Genomic DNA, 24,071 nt, shown 5'->3' with positions numbered 1-24,071 from the left:
GCTAAGGAGGACACGGGGTACACCGCAGGTAATCCAGCAATGCTTGATAGAGTAGAAGTACACACAAGATGTAGTTCCAGAGGAAGTCCTGAAGAGAAGAACAAACAGGAGTTCAAAGGCAGGAAGGCCCTCCGAGGAGCAGATAGCCTAGGAATGCGGAATAGCCCCGAGTAGCGGGTACTCACAGTGTTCACACAGCAAGCCAGGAACTGGAACCGGAAGTCCAATGAAAAGGATTTAGCAACGAGGAAACTCCTTGCTAGCTCGTCTAAGTGTAGGGCCAGTCAGCTTAAATTCAGCGAGGCAGTGATGTCATGCAGAGGGGACGCCCCCTTGGTTCCCGCCATGACATGTATTAAAGATGGCCTGTGTGCGCGCGCGCTCTAGGTAACTTCAGGAACAAGATGACAGTCGGCATCACCCACGCTGTCCTGGGGATGCCAGGAAGGTCGGCGTTCACTGGCGGAGGCCACCATTCTTCCCAGAATTGATGGTGCAGCGAAAAAAGAGGTGAGCATGAGAGGTCGCAGCCATCTGCAACCGATGGGTGCAACACATCAGAATATATGTGATTTTATTAATGTACATTTTCCCTGCCTTGATTCTGAGAAAGTAGGGGCTATAATTGATTGTAAATAAATAAATAGATGAATGAATGAATGAATGAATGAATGAATAAATAAATAAATAATTGATGTTAAATCAAAACAAACCTTACACACCAGAAATACAACTGATGTTCTTCTTAGTGAGGCTTTCTCCATTTCTAAGAAAGGAATTCCCTTTCTGAATTTTCAATCCCATTGCTTTCATTTATATGAGCTTTTTCTTCTCTTAGACATAACTTCAGTTCATCTGTATTCTCTGGCACAGTCTGTAGATGGTCATTACTTGGTAGGGATGTGCAGAGGAAGAATGTTCATTTTGATTCATTCATTTGTTTTGTAGATCACCTCCATTTGTTTGGTTCATTTCAAAAGAAAAGAAAATAATTGATTTGCTATATTCTTTCATTTATTTACTATTAAAATCAATGGAGGAAGCACTATACCCTGCTTTGTACTCCAGAAATGAGGTTTTCTCATCAATTCATCAAAATGGGGAAAGAACTCCAAAGCTTATAGACTGTGGCAAAATGGCACAAAAGTGGTATGAATAGTCTAAGGCAGTGTTGTCCAACCTTTTGGTTGGGGGGGGGGGGGGGGCACATAAACAATTGTTGACCAGCTTGCGGGCCAGATTAACAATATTGCTATTATTAAAAATACAAAATTACAACTTGAGAAAATTTTTAGACCAGTGTATTCCAACAGTCTACTCTAGTCTAAAATTTAGATTCTAAAAAGTTAACCAAAGCCTCTCATGTCATAAAGACACAGCATCATAAGCTAATCAAGTTCCATGAGAAATCTGACATGGCTTTTGTTTACACAAGTAGTCTGTCAGCTCCAACTGTAGAGCTTGCAATGCGCAATGATGCTGTTAATGATGTAAGCAGAGACTGTGACTTTTTTTGTGTGTTTTTTTATTCTTGAAAACAATTGTTCACAGCAGTAGGTGCTACCTAGCAAAGCAATGAACTTCTTGGCATCTTGTGACAGATTGGGGAACCTGTGTGGTGAAACTTAAGAACTGTAGAATCTCAGATCATGCTTAGTAAAAGCTCTCTTCAAGTCACTGTCATTCTTATTGTCAATGAGTTCCATCTGGTATTTATCAGCACAGTCTTTCGGATCAGTTTGAAATGGATTACTCAGTAGTTTCATGACATTAGTGTGTTTTCTGAAACCTTTATTTGAAGTCATCAACCAGTATGACAACTAATTCTGAGTACTTCTTATATTGCACTGTGTCAGTAGGCCCAGTGGAAAGGACTGTCAAGTGTACAACTTTCTTCAGAATCAACAGTGAATGAATAAGCTCCAATTTCTCAATCAATGAAATGACATGTTTGTACAATTTGTGCGCCAACTAATTCTTTCCTTGAAGTTTCACATTCAAGTCTGCCATATATTTGGTCATATCAACCAGAAATACCAAGTCACTCACCCATGAATTATCATCTAGGAAAATTTTATCCTTCCCTTTGTTGGCCATGGATGTCTTTATTTCATCAAGTAAACTCCAGAATCTGGATAGCGTTCCTGACCTGCTGAGCCATCAAACTTGGCTGAAATAAATCACATCATCATGATCTGAGCCCACTTCTGCCAGAAAATATTTAAACTCCCTGTGATTCAGACATCTGGATCGAATAAAGTTTACACTTAATACTTTTTCCATCACATTCTTCATTTCCAGTTTGTTGGCACTCATGTTTTCCTGGTGAATGATGCAGTGGTGTATGACGACTTCCTGTGGCACTGATTACTCCAACAAGGTCGCAAATCTGTTCCGCTTCCCTGCCATGGCTGGTGCTTAATCTGTTTTTATGCCAATCAGCTTCTTCTCACACAGATTGAACTTCTCCATTACCTGCTTGACTTTATCAATTATCTCCTATCTTGTTCTCATGCCCTTCATAGCACAGATATCAAGCAGTTCTTTGACAAGGGAAAACATTTCTGTAACTCCTCTTACAAATATTGCCAGTTGAGCTGTGTCACTTATGTCTGTGATCTCAAATGCTAAGCTGTAAAACTAATAAGTATCAAGTCTCTTTATCAAAGTCTCTTGAATGTTTGTTGCCAGGTCATCAACTCTTCTAGCAATAGTCTGAAGAGAAAGGCTGACATTTTGCACTACAGACTTCTTAACCGGGCAAACCATATCCATAAACATCTCCAAGCATTCCTTTGGTTTTCCTCTCTTGGGTATGGTTTCTGCTATTAAAAAGCTGACCTTTGTTGCTGCTTCGGAACTCTGATTGGATACTTTAAGCAAAGACTGTTGGCTATCGATGCTTTGTTTCAACAAGTTGATGTGATCACTGATCAGTTCATGGTTGACCAACGAGGCTGTTGAATTTACTTGCATGCTTTGTAGTGTAATGTCACTTTTTGTTGTACTCCTTTTAAACAGCAATTATTTTTTGGCAAATCAAGCACAAACCTTTACCTACATGTTCCACCATGAAAAAATCATCCATCCACGAACTTTTTAATATGCTTTTTTTGACATCAACTTTATGTTTTTTTACTTCCAGTACTTCTACTCACAGATGCCACCATTTTTGCTGACAATATTTACAACAGGTGTCTGTAAAAGCTGAAATGGACTAAAACAGACTTTAACTCTCTCCCTCTGCCCATCTCCTCAGGCAACTTCTCTGTGTCTCCTTTTTATGCAGCTCCTCTAGCTTCTCTCTCTCTCTCTCTCACTGCCCCCTTCCTCTAGCTTCTTTCCCTTTCTCTCCCTCCTTCCTCCATGCAGAAGCTTGTGTATGTGTGCACGCCTCTCCCTCCCCTCCTCCAGCTTCTTTCTCTCTCTTTTGCAGCAGTTTCTCTCTGTCTCTCTCTCACTGTTCATCTGATCATACAGCATCTGATTCCCTCCTCAAGCGGTTTCTGCTCTCTCTGTCTCCCTCCTTAGGCAGCTGCTACATGCAAGTGTGTGTCTCTCTCTCCTCATGCAGCTTCTTTCTCTCTTTCTCTCTCTACCCCTCCTCCAGCTTCTCTTTCCCTTTTGCAGCAGTTTCTCTCTCTGTTTGTCTCTCACTGTTCACCTGAGATTATACACATTTTTTTTTCTGATTCCCTCCTCAAGCAGCTTCTGCACTTTCTCTCTCTCTCTATGTTCCCCAACTTATGCTGCTGCTTCTTGTGTGTGGTGTGTGTGTCCTTGTCCTCAGGTCCAACACATCTCCAGCTCTCCCACAAATTCCTCCACTCAGGTCCAGCACATCTACACCTCGCTCACACACACACTGCCCTCTCCCCTCGTACTCCCCACCCTCAGATCCCCAATTCTACCCCCTCACCTCCCACCTGCTAAGTCCCAGCTCGATCGGTGCCAGTGGCAAAGGCAATCAAAGGTTTACTTCGCCTTCCTCTACCGGCGTCGGGGCCTTTTCTGCTACACAGCATCCTGCTGTTGCAGCACATGGCTCAGAATGCAGGGGCTTGTTTTCCAGGGAGTGGGTTTTTTTTTTTCAAATTGAAGAGGGTTTTTTTTTACCATTGGAAGGCAGCTACGACCCCAAATGAGAATTCTGTGACTCCATTTGGGGTCGCAACCCACCATTTGGGAATGCTGCTTTAATGGCTGCTAGATATGGAAGGGAATTTTCCCTTATACCCGATCCTCTTCCCGATAGTCCCCGCACCCCTCCCTAGCACCCGATCTGCGGGCTGGTTACAAAGGTTTGGCGGGCCACATTCTGGCTGTGGGCCATACATTGGACAACCCTGGTCTAAGGCATCATAAAGGCTCAACAGGGTGCCAGCAGTGGTAGGGCGCCTTCAAGGCATTATGAGAGGAGCACGAGAGAAGCAAGCATGAGAATAATACCCCGAGGCTTCAAAAGAAGGCACCAACAATTAGGGATGTGCAGAGGGATGCCATACGTTGCATTCGTGATTCAGATTCGTCGGGGAGCAAATGCGTTGCATTGGGCCGTATGGCGCCCCAATGCATTAATACAGCGATTTATATTCGTGTCCCAGCTAAAATAAAAATTAACTACAACCCCCCATCCTCCTGACCCCCCCCCCAAGACTTACCAAAACTCCCTGGTGGTCCAGCGGGGAGTCCAGAAGCCATCCCCTGCACTCTCACACCCTTGGTACTGGTTTTATCATGGCACCGATAGCCTGTGTCACAGGCCTACCGGTGCCATTGGTCAGCCCCTGTCACATGGTCACCGGCGCCATCTTGTGCTCCTACCATGTGACAGGGGCTGACCAATGGCACCGGTAGCCCCGGTGACATAGTATGGGCAAAGGCTATTGGTGCCATTTTGAGTCCTGGCATCGGACGGCCGGAGTGCAGGAGGTCGCTCTGGGACCCCCAGGGACTTTTGGCCAGCTTGGGAGGGCATCCTGACCCCCACAAGACTTGCTAAAAGTCCAGCGGGGGTCCGGGAGCGACTTCCTACATGCCGTTCGTCCGATGCCAGGACTCAAAATGGCGTGGATCGCCTTTGCCCTCACTATGTCACAGGTACCGACGGTCGGCCCCTGTGACATAGTGAGAGCAAATGCAATCTACTGCCAGTATTCAAAATGGTGCTGATCGCCTTTCCCTCATTATGTCACAGGGGCCGACCATCGGTACCTGTGACATAGTGAGGGCAAAGGCGATCGGTGCCATTTTGAGTCCTGGCATCGGACGGCTGGCATGTAGGAGGTGGCTCCCGGACCCCCGCTGGACTTTTGGCAAGTCTTGTGGGGGTCAGGAGGCCCCCCCTAAGCTGGCCAAAAGTCCCTGGGGGTCCAACAGGGGTCCCTGAGAGACCTCCTGCACTCCGGCCGTCCGAATTCAGGACTCAAAATGGCACCGATAGCCTTTGCCCATATTATGTCACAGGGGCTACCAGTGCCATTGGTCAGCCCCTGTCACATGGTAGGAGCACAAGATGGCACCGATGGCCATGTGACAGGGGCTGACCAATGACACCGGTAGCCCCTGTGACAAAGGCTATCGGCGCCATGATGAACCCGGCACCGAGGGTGTGAGTGCAGGGAATGGCTGCCGGACCCCCCGCTGGACCACCAGGGAGTTTTGGTAAGTCTTGGGGGGGGGGGGGTCAGGAGGGTGGGGGGTTGTTTAAATTTGTATTTAGGTGGTTGTATAATTCGGCGAATATTCGTGTATTCGTGGGGAATCGCTATACGTTTCGCTTCCCCACGAATACTACGAATAGTGCAGTATACGTTGCGGCTCGCCAATACGGCGAAAACGAATGCACACCCTTACTAACAATAGTGGCATGAACCATCCAAGGCAGCATAAGAGACAAAGTAACACAAGAGTATCATCAGCATCCTAAGGTACCATGAAGAGGAAACAAAGCAGAAAAGCTAGGAGTAAAATCCCCAAGGTATTGATAAAGGGATAAAGAGTGGCAACAAAACACCAAGGCACCATAAGGGATACAAATCAGTAGGGGTGTGCATTCATTTTGAACTTAAATGGAAAACACAACTTTTTTTTTTTTTTTTACTTAAAAAAAGGATGAGGCGTAAACGATCGGATTTCCAACGTATTCAACATAGCTATGTTGAATACGTTGGAAATCGCGATTGTTGATCTAAATAAAAATTTAAACCCCTCACCCTCCTTAATCCCCCCCCCCCAAGACTTACCAAAACTCCCCAAGCTGGCCAAAAGTTCCATGAGCTTGGAGGGGCCTCCTGACCCCCCCAAGCTGGCCAAAAGTGCCTTTTGGGCCCAACGAGGGGTCCGGGAGTGAACCCGAGGGGAATCACGTGATGCCGATGTCACGTGCTCCTTGCAAAGGAGTTCAGGAATGGCGTCCTGACCCCGCTGGACCACCAGGGAGTTTTGGTAAGTCTTGGGGGGGGGGGGGCGGGATTAAGGCGGGTGAGGGGTTTAAATTTTTATTTGCACATATGGACATAGACTCAACTTATGGAATTCTCCATATGTCCATATTGACCGCAAATGGGACCCCCTTTCGACTTATGGACTTATGAAATTAAACTTTTGGTCTGCACATCCCTACAAATCAGTCCCCCACAGTTGCAAGAACACCCTAAAGTTTAGAGTCTTGGGAATGACTGCAAGGCAGAATAACAGCAAGATCCTCAAGGTGCAAAGTCTGGGCATGGCAACATTGCTGAGTGGAAGAAAGACTTCAAAGTTGTAAAATAAGGAGTACAGCCTTAAAGCAGAGTGGCATGGGAGATGTTTGTCTGTCATGTTGTTGAAGCTCTTACCACTTGTTAGATTTAGTACAAGAGAATTGATCTGTCATGAGTATAATTTTTGTGACATTAGCTTTTAATAAATTCCCTTCTTGAAACTGATCTTGTTGCGGGGTCAATTTTGTGTGTGAAATTTGCTTTCAGATTAAAACAAACGTTTGTTACAATCAAAACAAGACAATGGTGTCTCATCAGTATAGCTTTCTTAGTAATTTATGATGTTTGATTTATTAAGAAAGCTTTTTTCATATTCTGTAGTTGAACACAATCTCTTCCATTTGTTGATTTTCTGGTGTTGCATTAGTTTTCTCTTCCTGCTGAAACATTTCCCACATTCAGAACATATGAAAGGACTGTCAGGTGGATGTTTTCTGTTGTGCCTAAATGTCTTCCTTTTTACTGAGGGTTTTGCTATTGTCTGTATATGCATATTGTCTGTCTTCAAAATCAGATCAGTGATTTCAAAGTTATAGGATCTTTTTGTTCTTCTCCTGTGTGTGTGATATTACTGGCACTTTACTCTTATACAGGATAATTTCCTGCTGAATTTGTTTAATTCTTGCACTTTTTCCAATAGGAACATGAGGAAGCATGCCCTCTAGGTCTTTCTGGCAATATCTTGTTTTGTTCTAGAGTATCATGGAACTCTCAGTGATGTGTCCCTCTATTACTGTTTCTGTGTTCATTTTTTTCTGAAGATTGGAAAGTGGCAATGGAGAAATTCAGGGTATCCCTAGTGGCTAAAAGATAGGGATGAAGGAAATGAGTAACCCATGTTAATGGGTATAACATGCACAGAGCAGATGTTACTACTTTAAGGAATAAAAAACTATATAGAATAAAATAAAAATAAGAATATATTGTTTGGGCAGACTGTATGGACTACTTGGGTCTTTTTCTGCTATCATTTACCTTCTTACTGTGTGTTACAACCACAAAAGAGATAGGATGGGAGGAGATACTTGTATTTTATTTTTCTTAAAATATTATTTCTTTTTAGGGACAAAACAACCAAGTATAAAGAAGAGAGAAGCAGGGAAGGAGAACTAAGCTGGAATCGGAGAGGTATAAACTGGTGAAGAACCAGAAAAGCAGGGAGGTGGAATACCATATTCCCCCCCCCCCCCCCCCCAGTATAACCAAGAAAGAAGGGTAGGAATAAGCTAGGATCCTAAAGATGCACAAGAAAACACTGAAAGGTATATTTTAAAAGGCTTACACATGCCAAAGTGCATGTCTTGGGCCAGCAAGTCCCACGCAGATTTGAAAAAACACGTGAGCACACATGTATGACCCAGTATGTGCACAAATTAAAAAAATTTAAAAAGGGGTGGGGCATGGTCTAGATGGAGTATGGGCGAGACTTGGGATTTCCAGGAAGTTATCTCGAAATGTACATGCAAGTTATTACGCACACAAGCATGCACCAGGGTCCTCTACCATGTAATCTTACTTCTGATATGGACGGCATGTAAGTATTAAAATGAAAAACACTACGCGAGTCAGTGGGGATTTAAGGGTCTGGGTTAAAAGGGTAAAAAGGAGGATAAATAACAGGGGGCTTAGGAAATCCGATCTATTAATTGGGCAAACTGGGAGCGAACTGGGAAAAAGTACTTTTGCATCATCGCGCGTTGTTTTTAAAATCCCCCCCTCCCCCCTTTTCTTGGTACAGCCAGCATTTGCATGCACATGCACACATCCATATAAAATTGTTCATACATGTATGCATATACAGCAAATTATATATCATATATGAATATATAAGTGCCTATATTATAAAATGGCCTCGTCTCTGGGTGCAAGCCAGCCTAGGTGTGTACATGTACATCAGCACAGCTGTTTGAAAGTTACCATCCCTGGTAGAGAACCAGGAAAGAGATGGAATGGGAAAAGAAATTTGTATTATATTTCATTTTGGGGAAAACACACTGCAGTATATCCAAGAAAGAAGTAAAGTGGAATAACAAGGTTAGTATCCAAGCAGCAGGCAACAAGAAGGCATCAAAACCCATAAGGTATAATGTCTGGGGCATGGAAGCTAGGTAGAGCAGCAGCAGCAGCAGCAGCAAGACCCCCAAGGTGGTACATCTGAGGCATGACAATTAGGCATAGTGGAAACAAGACCCCTAAATTGGATTATCTGGGGCATAGAAGGTAGGTATTATAGCAGAAAGATCAATAAGGTGGTACATCTGGGACATGGAAGGAAGACATAGTAGCAGCCAGGCTTCCAAGGTGATACATTTGGTGATAGGTCTGGCATCAAAACCCCTAAGGTGATATATATATGGGTCATGACAGCAAGGAATAGTGACAACAAGATCTCTAAGGTGGTATATCTGGGGCATGATAGATATACATAATAACTGCAAGGCCCCCAATGTGGCATATCAGAGGCATGGCTGGTAGACATAGAAGCAACAAAAACCCTAAAGTGGTACATCACTGGCATAGCAGACAGGTATTCTAAGACCCCCCCACCAAGAAGGTACATATGGGTGATAGCAGCTTTACATAGTGGCTCCAAGTCCACAACGTGGTATATCTGGGACATGGAATGTAGGCATACTAGAAACAAGACCCACCAAGATATTATAACTGGGGCATGGTAAGTAGGCATAGTGGCAGCAAGACCCTCCAGTGGTACAGCTTGGGCATGACAGCTAAGCATAGTGGCAGCAAGACCCTTACATTGGTATATCAGAGGCATGGCAGTTAGGTAAGGTAGTAGTAAGACCTCCAAAGTGATACATCTGGGTCATGGCAGCTAGACATTGTGGCAGCAAGTCCCCTAAGTTGGAATATTCAGATTATGAAAAGTAGGCATAATGGCAGCAAGATGCCCAAGGTGGTTCATCTGGTGCATGGAAGTTAGACAAATTAGCAGCAAGACCCCTAAGGTGTTATATCTTGGGCAGGGGATGTAGGCAAAGTAGAAACAAGACCACCAAGGTGCTATATATGGGGCAAGGTGGTAAGGAGCATGGCAGAACATTCTTCAAGGTGCTGTTAGTCATCTTGCCATGAGAATAGAAATTCTGGAAAGACCAGCAAAGGTAGATTGGTTTAAAAAATGCTACCTTTTCCATCAAGTCTGGGACCAGCCTTGAATGATGAGGGCTCACAATATCCCCTGGCTTTGAGAAGACATTTGCACTGGGCATGCTGGTTGGTGGGCAGAAGAGATCATGCTGAGCCACCATGGCTAGGTCTTGTCAAACTGTGGACTTGTGTGTCCAATATGCCAGCACATCTGTGTCCATGTGTTCAATTGACTCTGTGAGATATTGTCTCACAGAAAGTTATGCAGGGCTCTCCTTTACTGGGGTGGGCCAAGGGTCTCTTTTGCCACCTTCTTTAGCTATGACCCATGTCAGGAGAGATGTTTTTTTGAGAGCAATGTGGCTTTGGGGTATTGAGGTGGGGGAGGAAGTAGTAGCTGAACTTTAGGATTGGCCACTCTTTCCTGTGATTCATCCCCTCTGTGCCTCTGCCTCTGGCACTCCTGTTTACACACTCTAGCTACCAGCATCTCTCATGAATGTGAGACATTGGGAATGGAGGGTGAGACTTCTTTTCACTCGTGTATTACAAAGTTTGACAAGCATGTATGTATTGTTTTCTTTCAGAGGTTTCAATGAATCCACACACTACAATACTTCTGCTTCCATTTCCTCTTGCTAACAGAAACTTTCTAATTTTTCTCCAGAATATTTACTATAGGTTTGACCATGGTCAATGTGGAGCTAATGTAAGATCTTCTGTGGCATCCTTGAAGGGCTTCATGATTTGAATCAAGTGCCACATCACTACCCGATGGGAGATTCACATCTATCTCTGTATCCAGAGACAGATAATGAAGGGGTGCCTGCTGGTCCACTAAGCTCTCTAGAGCATCTTGCTGTAAATGTGGAATTCTAGAAGGTGTCAACATCTTGAATCATGTACTTATGAGGCATCCCTAATTCTTCCTGCTTCTCATGGAGAATCTGCCCCTTTTCATACTTCAAAGGAAATTCCCCACTATTTTCCTGCACCTCTCAGGTTCTTTAGGAATAGATTCCCATGGTCCCTGGGCCATAGCCACACAGCATTCCTCAATAGCACATGCTGCAAGTGTGCAAAGCAAAGGATACCTTATAGGCCCCCACCATCCATTTCCCTTATCATATTTTAAATAATATATATTTTTCTCACTATCTAACACAAAGAAACATGTCTGAAAACTCCTGCTTCTCCAGTCTAGCTGCTAACCGTCTTGCATCTGTTTTGTGGCTGATAGAATATTGCATGAATGCTGGTGGCTATCCATCATTTTGGAATGCAGCACAGCCTTACTGCACCCTGAGGCTTTATCCCCCATGGAGGTCCTGGCTAACGCAGGACCTATCAGTGTGCTGTCAGGGAGACATAACCATGTATAAGGTTCAAAATGGTCCAGATATCACTGCTGGAATACATGCTACTTCTCTCTATCTTAACCATCTACAATTGGATGTGACTATGGCATTGATTGTACAGGATGGGGATAACCTATCTAGTAAACATAGTCCTGGAGGGAATTGTATAATTGGAATCTAACACATGCAGCAGATGCTCAAAGCCCACATTCTGCACTACCTACCAGAGCATATAATCTAGGACAATCATTTTCCTGATTCTCCTAATTACTACTTTGGATGCTGCCTGCCTCTTTCCCTAGGGAAGTGATAAGAAACATCCCCCCCCCCCCCCATTTCCTTTATGGTGGGATGCCTCTATGGATGCATGACAGGGGGCAACTGGTCTGCATCTTGACTTCTGGAGGGGGCTATGGGATCAGCTTGGGGATAAATCTTACTCTTTTCAAATCCTTTCCTCTGGCTTTTACTTTGAGTTGCAGAAGGGTTCCTCAGGCTAGTACTGGCACCATCCCCTGATGCCAATGTTAGCAGGTGCTACTTGTCTAGCTGTTGCTATATACCAGCATTTATAAGATGCCCCAGTACCTTTCATCGAATGATGGCCTTACTGGAGTGAATACACTGATCAAAACCTGGATCCTCATCACTTTAAAATTATTCCAGATCAGAGATGTCTTCACAATCTTCTCTATATCATTGAGGGCTTATGTTGACACTGGAATTGAGGTTGAGAGTTGACCATGAGGAAATTGGCCAGGGACAATGCTCACACTCTTTACCTACACTGCCTGCTATTCCTAGGGGGTTGCTTTCAATATCGGCAGTATCAGTTTTCTCTCCCATCACCTCATTGAAAGCTAAGAAGCTACTCACTAAACTTCCCAGATTTTCCTCAGCTATTAGCTCTTTAATTTCTGATTCAGGGAATCCCATACAAGATTCTTCCTCAGAATCAGTTTTTCAAAATACTGCATCCATTATCTTGACACATTAACCAACATAGAGGGGCATGCTACTGGTTATAGCTGTTGTATTTCTGCTGCCCCAGTCCCTGCCCTGTTACTACTAGCCTTAGTTGGATTTCCTGTTTTTTCCCCTCTTCTCCAAATTAAGAGGCAGAGGAGTAGGCAGTGGTGGTACATGCTTTCCAAATTTCAATTTCTTCTGCATTGAGCTGCCTTCCATTCCTGCCATTCTGCTGCTAAGAAAGTATCTTTTAAATTTAGTGGCAGGACTTCCTTTTTTCTTTCTGCTACTACTACTACTAGACTGGTCTGGCTCTGAAGCAAATGATCTATCCCACCAAGGCTACCATTCCCTACTCTGTCATTCCCTTTCATTGGAATGATAGAATTAGAAGTGCCTAATGGGGATTTGAATTTCACAAAGCAACTTATTTACTGATACTATACCACCACAGAAAGTACCATTCTTCTATGTGCAGAAATGATTGTCACACACAAACCCACTGAATGTGTTCACTGTGCAGTGCAGTGAAATGCTGATTGACTCCTTTTCCACAAACAAAAAAAATGTTAGAATGTTAAACAGAACCTACAAGGCTTGTAGCCTGGCAAGACTCGTCTTAATCTTCACTTGCCAATGTGCTACCCACAATGCATTACACTAGATGCTCACACAAAGACAAAAGCACTGCTTCAATCTCCACACTCCTACCCCCTCCTCTAGTAAACAGAGAAAGCATAGTGCCACTGCCTCTGTTTTTCTGATACAGTGAGTGAGTGAGACTGCTGCAGCAGAGAAGAACAGCCCTTTACCAGTACCAAAGTCCACCTTTTTAATGCTTTTTTTGAACTGTCAGGGGGCTTCCCAAAACCAGATCTTTTTCTACCAACTGCTAGAAAGTAAAAGGAGACTTTCATGCACATACACAGACCTTTCAGTGGGAGGACATCAGCATCACATTATCCAGTTGGCAGTTATAAGCTAGGTCAAAAGATACTTCACTGTGATTTGTGCTTCGTCTGGTCTCCTTGTTAACTTCTCTTGCTTCAGCTCTCAGGAGGATGTGTGACATCAAATAAGTGCAGATCTGAACTTATTTGTTTGTTCAGTGTTCCATGCTCACAGCACAGCCATAGACTTAAATGTGCCATAGATTCATGTCAGGGGCTCACGAATGAAATTAATATGGAATCTTTTACTGTATTTTACCCATTTGTTTAAAAGAAATGCACATCCCTACAGCCAGACTATCATAAACTTCATCACATTCTTCCACTGGGGAGAGAGATTATTTTTTAAAGTTATTTGAAAATGGACTAAAATGAGAAATACCAATTTGTATGTCATCACCCCCAAACCCCCGTATCATTGTCAGTGGTTCAATCAATACGGCACCTGTGGATGAGAGTATAGATTCAAGAAAGTGTTTATCTTCTATTCCAGGAAAAAATATAATATTTCTCTGTGAATTCATAGATAAGTTATTTGTGTGAATAAGAGTAAAAAAAATGGGCTTACTCATTGCTGACATTGTTAAATGCAGACATGCTGTCTCTTTAAAATGATAAGAAGTCAGAGACTGAAGAAATGGTGCTGTGGTGCTAGGCAACCAAGAAACTTGGTTGGAGTGAGTGGCAGTTGTTTTGGTTTTTTTTGTTTTGTTTTTTATGACTGTTGGCAATTGGGACTGGACACTAAAAGGAACAAAGGGAGCTGAAGGGAGCTGTTGTCCCAATTGTAGTTTAAAAAGAAAATATTGTTAATTTGTTAGATTGATTGGGAATAGACAGTCTGAGGCTGAGAAACTCTGTTTCCATAGAGACATGTCAGCAACCTGACAGTAGGTAAGGGCAGGAGTTCTCAGCCAATCCTTGGGACATACCTAGCCAGTCAGATTTTCAGGATATGCAAAATGAATATGTATGACAGAGATTCGTATACAATAGAGGCAGTGCATGCAAATTTCTGTCATGCATATTCATTGTGTCTTTCCTTAAAACCTGACTAGGTTGAGAACTAGGTAAGGGAACTACTGAAGTTAATTTTAATGTTGGCAGAGTCCCATAATTGAAATTTCTGCCATAGGAGTGGCTTTTCGAGTGACTGAAAGCCAGCTCAGGTAGGAGACAGTGATGATGCTAAGGAAGACTGACAGAACATTGATAGTGAAGTCTGAGACTGGTTACAGTTAAACCATCTTGAAACTGTGGTCCAGATTAAAGGAAACAAATTTCTTTTGCACTATCAAAGAAAGAGAGATAGTGTGATGGTCCTCATTTCAATGAGTGATACCCTTAGGGGCGGATTTTCAGAGCCCTGCTCGCGTAAATCCGCCCAAAACCGGGCGGATTTACGCGAGCAGGGCCCTGCGCGCCGGGAAGCCTATTTTACATAGGCCTCCCGGCGCGCGCAGAGCCCCGGGACTCGCGTAAGTCCCGGGGTTCTCCGAGGGGGGCGTGTCGGGGGCGTGTTGGGAGGGCGGGCCCGGTCGTCGCGGCGTTTCGGGGGAGTGTCGGCAGCGTTTTGGGGGCGGGTACGGGGGCGTGGCTATGGCCCGGGGCGGTCCGGGGGCGTGGCCGCGCCCTCCGTACCTGCCCCCAGGTCGCGGCCCGGCGCGCAGGAGGCCCGCTCGCGCGCGGGGATTTACGCCTCCCAGAGGGAGGCGTAAATCCCCCGACAAAGGTAAGGGGGAGTTTTAGACAGGGCCGGGTGGGTGGGTTAGGTTGGGGAAGGGAGGGGAAGGTGAGGGGAGGGCAAAGGAAAGTTCCCTCCGAGGCCGCTCCGATTTCAGAGCGGCCTTGGAGGGAACAGGGGTAGGCTGCGCGGCTCGGCGCGCGCTGGCTATACAAAATCCATAGCCTTGCGCGCGCCGATCCAGGTTTTTAGCAGATACACGCGGCTCCGCGCGTATCTACTAAAATCCAGCGTACTTTTGTTTGCGCCTGGAGCGCAAACAAAAGTAGGCTATTCGCGTGCCTTTTAAAATCCGCCCCTTAATGTACAGATAAAACCTCTTTGGGAAGGAATTTCAGTAGTGAAACTGAATTTGAGCTCTGAGAAGCAGCTTATAGTCAGTGACTAAATCTTAAGCAGCATCTTGACATTTTTTTAAAAGTGTCTGACTGAGGGGAGATAAACACCTTACCAAAAACCCTTAGATGAACATAATATCTGTTAAAACTGTTATGACAGTAGTTTCAACAAGTGAATAAAAAAGTTGAACTGTTCAATAGATTTTCAGTATCTGAAATAGATTAGTGAACAATAACTACATCTTTCTAATAGACAAAATGTGTGTGGCAATAAGAGGGGAGGAGTTATTAGTTCTAGACAATAGGGATGTGAATCATGTGCCCGATCATTTTAACGATCTGGATCGGCTGGGGGGAGAAAAAAATCTGATCGGCATGATTTTTTTTTTTAATCGTTTTTCTGAATAGTGCGCACTAACGTGAGATAGTGCCCACTATCAAAAATTGTTACTTAATGGTTTAAAAGTAACATTTGAGGAAATGTTTGTTAGCTAGAAGTGCTTGGAGCTGTCCCCCATGGCCATTTTGCTACCAGATATAGCACGCACTAGCCAGAAAGAGAAAAAAAGTGCCAGCAGGCTGCAGCAGTGACAGTGCCAGCAGTAGCCACTAGCCACTAGCCAGTCTAGCCTCAGCCTGCTCTTTAAATTTAACCAGTGTAAATATAATAAATTAATAATAAAGATTTTTGTTTAGTTTTTCTATATTATGTTAATGTTTTGAAGCTCAGGTTGCAAGTTTCTTTAGTAAATGTTTTGTTTCACTAAAGTAGAATATAGAGAAGTACTTAATTTCATGTTATGTAAAGTTTCTTACTTTCTTTAGTTTAATACACAAAGTACTTCATTTTATTTTATTCTACTCTAGTGAAAAAAAAGTAGTTTAACACAGGAACTGCAGACTTAAGCACAATGAATGGGGGTGGGGGGGGGGGGGGGGGGGGGGGAGAGGGATGTGAAGGGTGTGACAGCCCCTGCATTCAGCAGCTCTGATTTTCTAAAGAGATCTGTCCTTCAGAGACCAGAGAGTGGGACTGCTTGGCCCTTCATCTCCCCCTTTCCCTTCCCTTTGTCAAGCTACCAAACGTTTCCATTTCCCATCCCCCATATATTAAACCATCACCTCAGTGGGAACCTTGGTAACATCAGTACTCCAGGTGAGGCCTCACCAAGGCCCAGTCCTTCCAGAAAGATCCCGTGGAGGCAATCGTCTCTCCAGTTCAGCTCTGCGGCCAAGGTACGGAACTCCGTTGCGTATTCGGCCACAGTCCGAGTACCTTGTCGCAATCGGAGCAATTCAGAGACTGCCGTGGATTTGCAGATGGGTTCATCAAAAATCTGCCGGAAAGCAGACAGAAACTGACTCAGGTTTTCGAAGATAGGGTCCCTTCTCTCCCACAGATGAGAGGCCCAGATCAGAGGTCTCCCGTCGAGCAGGGACATAATGTAGCTGGTCTTAACTAGGTTGCTGGGAAACTGCGCAGGAAGCAAGGAAAAACGGACCTGGCACTGGCTGAGGAAACCTCGACACAACTTTGCATCTCCGGCGTAATGAGAAGGTGCCGGGAGTTGGGTGGAGCTTCCTTGTCCCAGGTCGCCCCCGGAGGCTTGGATGGTGTGCGGCTGAGTAGGGCGGCCTCCTTGAGCCCCAGGCGGAGACGGGAGCGTAGGGTTCATGGGCCATAATGCCTCGAGGCGCTGGGTCAGGCCCTGTACCGCAGAGACCAGGGCATCGAGGGTCTGTTGTTGCTCCTTTGGGCGCTGGGCCATTCCAGGAATGGCCTGGCGGGTAGATGCCTCTGCCGGGTCCATGGACTTGGCAATCTGTTATGCTCAGGCTTGTTGACCCTTGGGCCAACGAGGGGATGTTATACCTTGCGGAGGATCCGTAGGTTCTCTCGTCGGGTGGCGAGGCAGGACAGAGGAGGAGAGCAGCTGACTCTTGGCACTGAAGACAGAAGCTACTGTGGAGATGGACAAGGAGATGAGCAGATGAGCGATCTTCATCACTGGTGGTCTGTGGTCCCCCCGGGAGGAGCCCGTAGGGACCTGACCGCTGGGACCTAGGTGGACCTAGAGAGGTCAGGGTATCGGTGCAAAGGCCAACTGGAGCTTCACCCTGGAAGCCCGCGGTCCCCCCAGGAGGAGCCTGTAGGGACCCGGGCCACTGGGACTTAGGTGGGCCTTTGGAGATGGTGGTCTTGAAGGAGTCCTAGGTCGGGTGCCAGAGGGTCAACGCTCACCAGTCCGAAGTCGTGTACCAGAGAATCACTGCTTGCCAATCCGAAGTCAGGAGCCAGAGAATCACCGTAAGCCAATCCGAAGTCAGGAGCCAGGAATACCAAGACGAAACAGGAACCAGATTCCGAGCACAAGGAACTCACTGAAGCAAGCAGACTAGACAGTGTTGGAGGACATTGCCAAGTCGAGGAATGAGCAGAGGAAGCCTCCTTAAATACTTCCTCTGCTCTGGATCATTGGAAGCAGGTGAGTATCATTAAAGGGATCAGGTCCCTTTAAATCCAGCAGGGGGCGTGGCCTCGAGCCTAAAGATGGTGGCGGCCATCTTGGATTTCCTCCGAGGAGGAAAGCCAGCAGAACTCCACGAGGGAGGCGCAGGGACGGCTCCCCAGCGGGCGGCCAGACCGCAGACCATCCCTGGGGTGATGGGCACTGGCCCCGGGGAGCGTGTCAGGAGTTGCCACGGCGGGTCGCTGCCATGGTGGAGGTAGGGGGCCACGCCCGTGGATGGCCACAGGCGCGGATCACAACAAAACGCTGATGCTCTTGATGGATCGGAATGTGTAGGTAGGCTTCCGACAGATCCAGGGACGTAAGGAACTCTCCTGGTTGTATCGCCCTTATTACCGAGCGTAGGGTTTCCATGCGGAAGTGAGGAATCTTCAGGGGGAGGTTGACCAACTTGAGGTCCAGGATGGGCCATAACGTTCCTTCTTTCTTGGGAACGATAAAATAGATGGAATAATGTCCAGTATTTATTTGTTGTGCGGGTACCAGTGTTATAGCCTCTAAGGCTAGCAATCTGGTCAGTGTAGCTTCCACTGCCATCCTCTTAGAAGGGTCGTGGTAGGGGGATTCCACAAACTTGTTCGGAGGGAGGTGGTGGAAATCCAGGTAATATCACTCTCGAATGATGGCTAGGACCCACTTGTCCGAAGTTATCTCGACCCATCTTTGGTAGAATAGGGCAAGTCTGCCCCCTATGGCTTCTTCCTTTGGACGGGTCGGCTGATTTTCATTGTGGGGTACGGCTGGGGCCTGGGCCAAAGCTGGCTCCCCTTTTGTTGTGCTTGTTCTGAAAGGACTGGCTCCTGCCTGCGGGGCGAGCCACTTGATATGTGCTTCTGTATGGGTTGAAGCGCTGTGATTCTCTGCCCCTGGAAGTTCGGGGGAAGGGTCACTGGTTTCTCTTATTCCTGTCCTCTGGTAGCCACGGTCGTGGGGATTCGTCCCATTTGTTGGCTAGTTTCTCTAGTTCGCTTCTGAACAGGAGGAATCCCTTGAAGGGCATCCTTGTGAGTCTCATTTTGGAAGATGCTTCGGTCGCCAGAGTTGTCTTCTGGCTGCCACTGCTGCCGACACTCCTCTAGCTGTGGTGCGCACCAGATCAGAAGCGGCATCCATGAGGAATGATACTGCTGGTTCTAGGGCTTCCCCAGGAGTGTTGTTCCTGGTCTGTGATAAGCAGATGCGTGTCACCACGGCACAGCAGGCTGCGATCTGTAGAGACATAGCAGAGATGTCAAAAGACTGTTTGAGGATGGATTCCAGACGTCTGTCTTGAGCAACTTTGAGTGTTTCTCCTCCCTCTACTGGGATAGTAGTGTGCTTCGAGACCGCGCAGACCATGGCATCCACTTTCGGACATGCCAGGAGATCTTTGGCAGCTGGGTCCAGAGGGTACATGGCTGCCAGGGCAGGTCCCCCTTTGAACGTAGTCTCCGGGGCATCCCATTCCAGGTCATTTAGCTGCTGGATGGCTTGTAATAGCAGGAAATGATGGGAGGTCTGACGGAGTCCCTCTAGTAGGGGGTTCGTCTTAGGTTCCCCCAAGGTACTTGTGCCCGGGATAGCAAGCTCTTTCAAGCTGTGTTTGACCAGGTCTGGAAGCTCGTCCTTGGTGAAGAAGCGCCTCATTGTTCGGTGAGGTTCTGTCCCTGGAGGGAGTTCCCCTTCCTCCAGGGGTTCTCTAATCTGAGTTGTCTGTGTTCTCGAAGGTGGGGCTTCTGGGGGTTGGAATCACTTCCCTGGGCATAGAGGGTCCCGGGATGTTGAGGTCCTCTGTCGGAGGTTGTGGCCATATTATCGGAGGCCCCGGTGGAATGTGGACGAAGGTATGCAGGCTTTTGAAGAATTCCACCCAGAAGATAGATGCTGGATCTAAATTAAGAGGCGCTGTGTCCCTGGGGATCCCCATTTGAGGGAGGGTTCCGCTGAGAGACGCTAGGTCCAGCGTACTGTTTGAGAAGTTGGAACCCGGTACCGGCTGGAGATGGCCATGGGCTGGATCCCCCAGGGCCTTTTCGCACTGTATACACAGGGCCATGGCCTCCTCATGCTGTGCAGCTCTAATGTGGCATGCTGGGCAAAGGCCCTGACCCTTGAGCTTCTTATGCGCTCCGGTGCATCGAAGTTGTGCGCACAGATCGAAGTTATGCGCCCGGCATAGTAAGCGCGTTGCTATGCGTGTCGCTTATATGCACGGTACTTGGGCGCACGACGTTGGGCGCACAAGATATTTGTGCTCATAGCTTGCCACTGTGCGCACGGATCGGGGTGGTGGACAGGGTGGTGAAGAGATCAAAATGGTGCCGTCGACCAAGCGGACAATATGGCGACCACCTCGGAGGGTCTCCATATGTGAGGACCCTCAGATTTGACCGGGGTCTAGCCCTGCTAGGGCAGATCAACCCGGAGGCACTGGTCATGGCTGGCGATCTGTGCGACTCCTCGAGTTTTGGAGACCAGAGACTTTAATAGATTTCTACCTTACCTTGTCTCGGCGCTTCCCGGTCTCATTCTGGGCGGTCTCCAGCTGTGGGGGGAGAGGGAAAATACCTTCATGCCGCGCTCAAAGTTGCACCCGCTGCCTCTCAGCCTCACCCAATGTCGGGGGCTAGGTCCCCACCGAGGGTCGACCGCCGGACCGAGGTTTACCTCCGAGGGATCACAGAAATCACCTCGGGAATTCTCAACTGAGGGAGGGACCCAATGGGTGTCACCACAGGAGAGCGGCACTCGTCTGTAGAGGTAAGATTTCTTTTTGTTTTGGTTTTCTTTGCTAAATTACTCTAACGCTGTACTAGTATGCATAGAGTCCCGAACTGCTATGGAGACGGAAAATACTGGAGAGCTGCACTTCCTGCAGGGGTATATGTACTAGGGCTGACGTCAGATTGAAATCTAATCCGTCTCCAACTGCTATCAGGAGTACACTATACCCATTGGTCCTGAGTCCATCTGCTACATGCTAGGAAATAAGACATTTTTGCTCTACAGAATTTCTTTTGAAAATATTCATTTAAATAGCTAGTTATCTGGTCACACAAGGCTGGCTAACTTTAGACCTACTCTGAAGCAGGTCTAAAGATATCCACTAACTTAGCAGGACAGAACTGAAATTCAGCTAAATTAACCAGATAAAGAACAAGCCCTCCGAGAAATGTCTCCAGAATGCCTTTTTTAAAATTTGCTAGATTTTAGCTGGATAATGACTAATCTGACTGAAATCTAGCCAGATAGGTGGCTCAATATTCAGAAACTCGCCATTTAGTTGGATAATTTCAAGGTCATTTTCAAATCGCATTAGGGACTTATCAAGAGTGTTAGGGCCCTAATGCCCATGATAGTGCCATAAGGTCTGTGATTAATAACACATCGTCAGATACATATGCAAATTTTAAAATATTTCCCAAATGGGAGAAGTTTGGACAGAGTAAATTAAAATGAGGGATGCTTAGTATTGCGTGCCACAAGTTATCATGGATTTTAACGCCAGAAATAACTACACCTTTAACCTGGAATTATGCTGTACCTGAAACAGGATTTGTGCTTAAAGTCCCATGAGAGAGAGAGAGAGAGAGCGCCTCTGGGGAGGCACACATATTAGTCAACTTTTTATACCTCTGTAAGAGGGGCAACTAGTAACTCGGGGGTGAGGTTCTGGTGGTGGCCTAGGTTTTGGGGGCAGTTTTACATGCACAGACAGAGGTTTGAATAGCACAGTACAATCAGTGAAGATTTGATGTGATTTGGAGTGAGAAAATGTACACAAAGATGAGATTTGTACAATGTACTCTCGACCTAGTTTGATGCACTCTCTACCTAGCTGCTATCAAGCTAGGTCGAGAGTACAACCTAGGGTACCACCAAAACCTCACCCTGAGTTACTAGTTTTTCCTCCTACAGTGGTATTAATAGTTTACTTATAGGAGAGCCTCATGAAGAGTCTCTTTCTCTCTTTCATTTTCTTTCTTACCCACCAGCAGCAACTCAAAAAGTGGTAAAAACTTGTCTGGGTACCTCACAGCTTGCAATGTGAAAATATGATGGGGGTGATAAATAGGGGTGTGCATTCGGTCCCTATGTATTGGCAATCCGCAACGGATGTGCCAATATTCATTGTATTCGTGGGGAAGCGAAACGTATCGCGATTCCCCACGGATACAATGGATTTTCGCCGAATTATTCGGCCGCCAATTTAAACAACCCCCCCCCTCCTGATCCCCCCCAAGACTTACCAAAACTCCCTGGTGGTCCAGCGGGGGGTCCGAGTGCCATCCCATGCACTCTACAGTACCCTCGGTACCAGTTCAAAATGGCGCCGATAGCCTTTGACCTGCTATGTCACATGGGCTACCGGTGCCATTGGTCAGCCCCCGTCACATGGCCATCGGCGCCATCTTGTGCTCCTATCATGTGACAGGGGCTGACCAATGGCACCAGTAGCCCCTGTGACATAGTAAGGGCAAGGCTATCGGCGCCATTTTGGTTCCTGGCACCCAACGGCACGAGTGCAGGAGATCGCTCCCGGACCCCCGCTGGACCCCCAGGGACTTTTGGCCAGCTTGGGGGGGGGGCTCCTGACCCCCACAAGTCTGCTGGACTTTTGGAAAGACTTGCCAAAAGTCCAGCAGAGGTCCGGGAGCGACCTCCTGCACTCGGGCCGTATTGCCAATATTCAAAATGGCGCCGGCGCTAGCCTTTGCCCTCACTATGTCACCGACAGTCAGCCCCTGTGACATAGTGAGGGCAAAGGTAGTGACGGCACCATTTTGAATATTGGCAATACGGCCCGAGTGCAGGAGGTCGCTCCCAGACCCCCGCTGGACTTTTGGAAAGTCTTGTGGGGGTCAGGAGGCCCCCCCATGGCCAAAAGTCCTTGGGGGTCCAGCGGGGGTCCGGGAGCGATCTCCTGCACTCGTGCCGTCGGGTGCCAGGAACCAAAATGGCGGCGATAGCCTTGCCCTTACTATTTCACAGGGGTTACCGGTGCCATTGGTCAGCCCCTGTCACATGGCAGGAGCACAAGATGGCGCCGATGGCCATGTGACAGGGGCTGACCAATGGCACCGGTAGTCCCTGTGACATAGCAGGGCAAAGGCTATCGGCGCCATTTTGAACTGGTATGGAGGGTGTGAGAGTGCTCCCGGACCCCCGCTGGACCACCAGGGAGTTTTGGTAAGTCTTGGGGTGGTCAGGAGGGTGGGGGGTTGTAGTAAATTTAATTTTAGCCGGGTAACGAATAGGATTCGACGTATAACCGTATCGGGACGCCATACGGACGTATGCAACGTATCTGCCCCCCGACGAATACGTATCCCGAATGCAACATATGGCATCCCTCTGCACATCCCTAGTGATAAATTTAACATACAATGCTGTAAAATAGCATGTGATGCAGTATCCCAAAAATTACCCTAACCAGGCCCCCTTTTTTTTTTTATCGCAGGTGCTATTATTGCAAAATTTATAGCAAAATGATAAATCTAGGTCTCAGTTAGCTATCCTCTTAGTTTTTATCATCAGAAACACTCCTTGACACAATCACAGAAATACTTACAGAGACGCTCACAGAAGAAATTGGGATTATTTTTAAGTGGAAGAGTAAAGGAATACAGAGCTGTAGCTAGACAATTTGCACCTAAGCCAAATTAAAAACTGTACCTCCTCTGCCATCTCTTCTCTAGGCTGCCAACACAACCACTATCCTTCTTTCTACTTCCCCTCCACAACCATCATCATCTACATACCCCATTACAGCTGCCCAGTCACAACCATCAATATCCCTCTCCTGCCCCCCAGCCAAAACCAACATCCTCCTCTCCTCCCCCTAATCACCCCACCATGTCCCCTAGAGATGTGAATCGTGTGCCCGATCGTTTTAACGATCAGGTTCGGATGGTGGGAGAAAAAAATCGGATCGTTAGAGATGTGAATTGAAATCATTTCCGATTCCAATTCACATTGTTAATTTTTTAGTGAGGCCTGAGCAGATAAAAAAAACCCCACCCCGACCCTTTACAAATGACCCCTTTGCTCTCCCACCCTCCCGAACCCCCCCCCCAAAAAATGTTAAATTACCTGGTGGTCCAGTGGGGGGGGGGGGGGGGGTCCCGGCGCGATCTCCCACTCTCGGGCCATCGGCGCCATTTTGGCTACCACTGATAAAAATGGCGCCGATGGCCCGATAAAAAAAAACCCACCCCGACCCTTTACAAATTCACCCTTTGCTTCTCCCACCCTCCCGACCCCCCCAAAAACCTTTTACATGTACCTGGTGGTCTAGCGGGGGGTCCGGGAGCCATCCCTTCAATCATA

Source organism: Rhinatrema bivittatum, chromosome 2 (assembly GCF_901001135.1).
Source record: "Rhinatrema bivittatum chromosome 2, aRhiBiv1.1, whole genome shotgun sequence".
Classification (NCBI taxonomy): Eukaryota; Metazoa; Chordata; class Amphibia; order Gymnophiona; family Rhinatrematidae; genus Rhinatrema; species Rhinatrema bivittatum.
The sequence above is the reverse complement of the archived record's forward strand: the minus strand, read 5'-3'. Positions refer to the sequence as shown.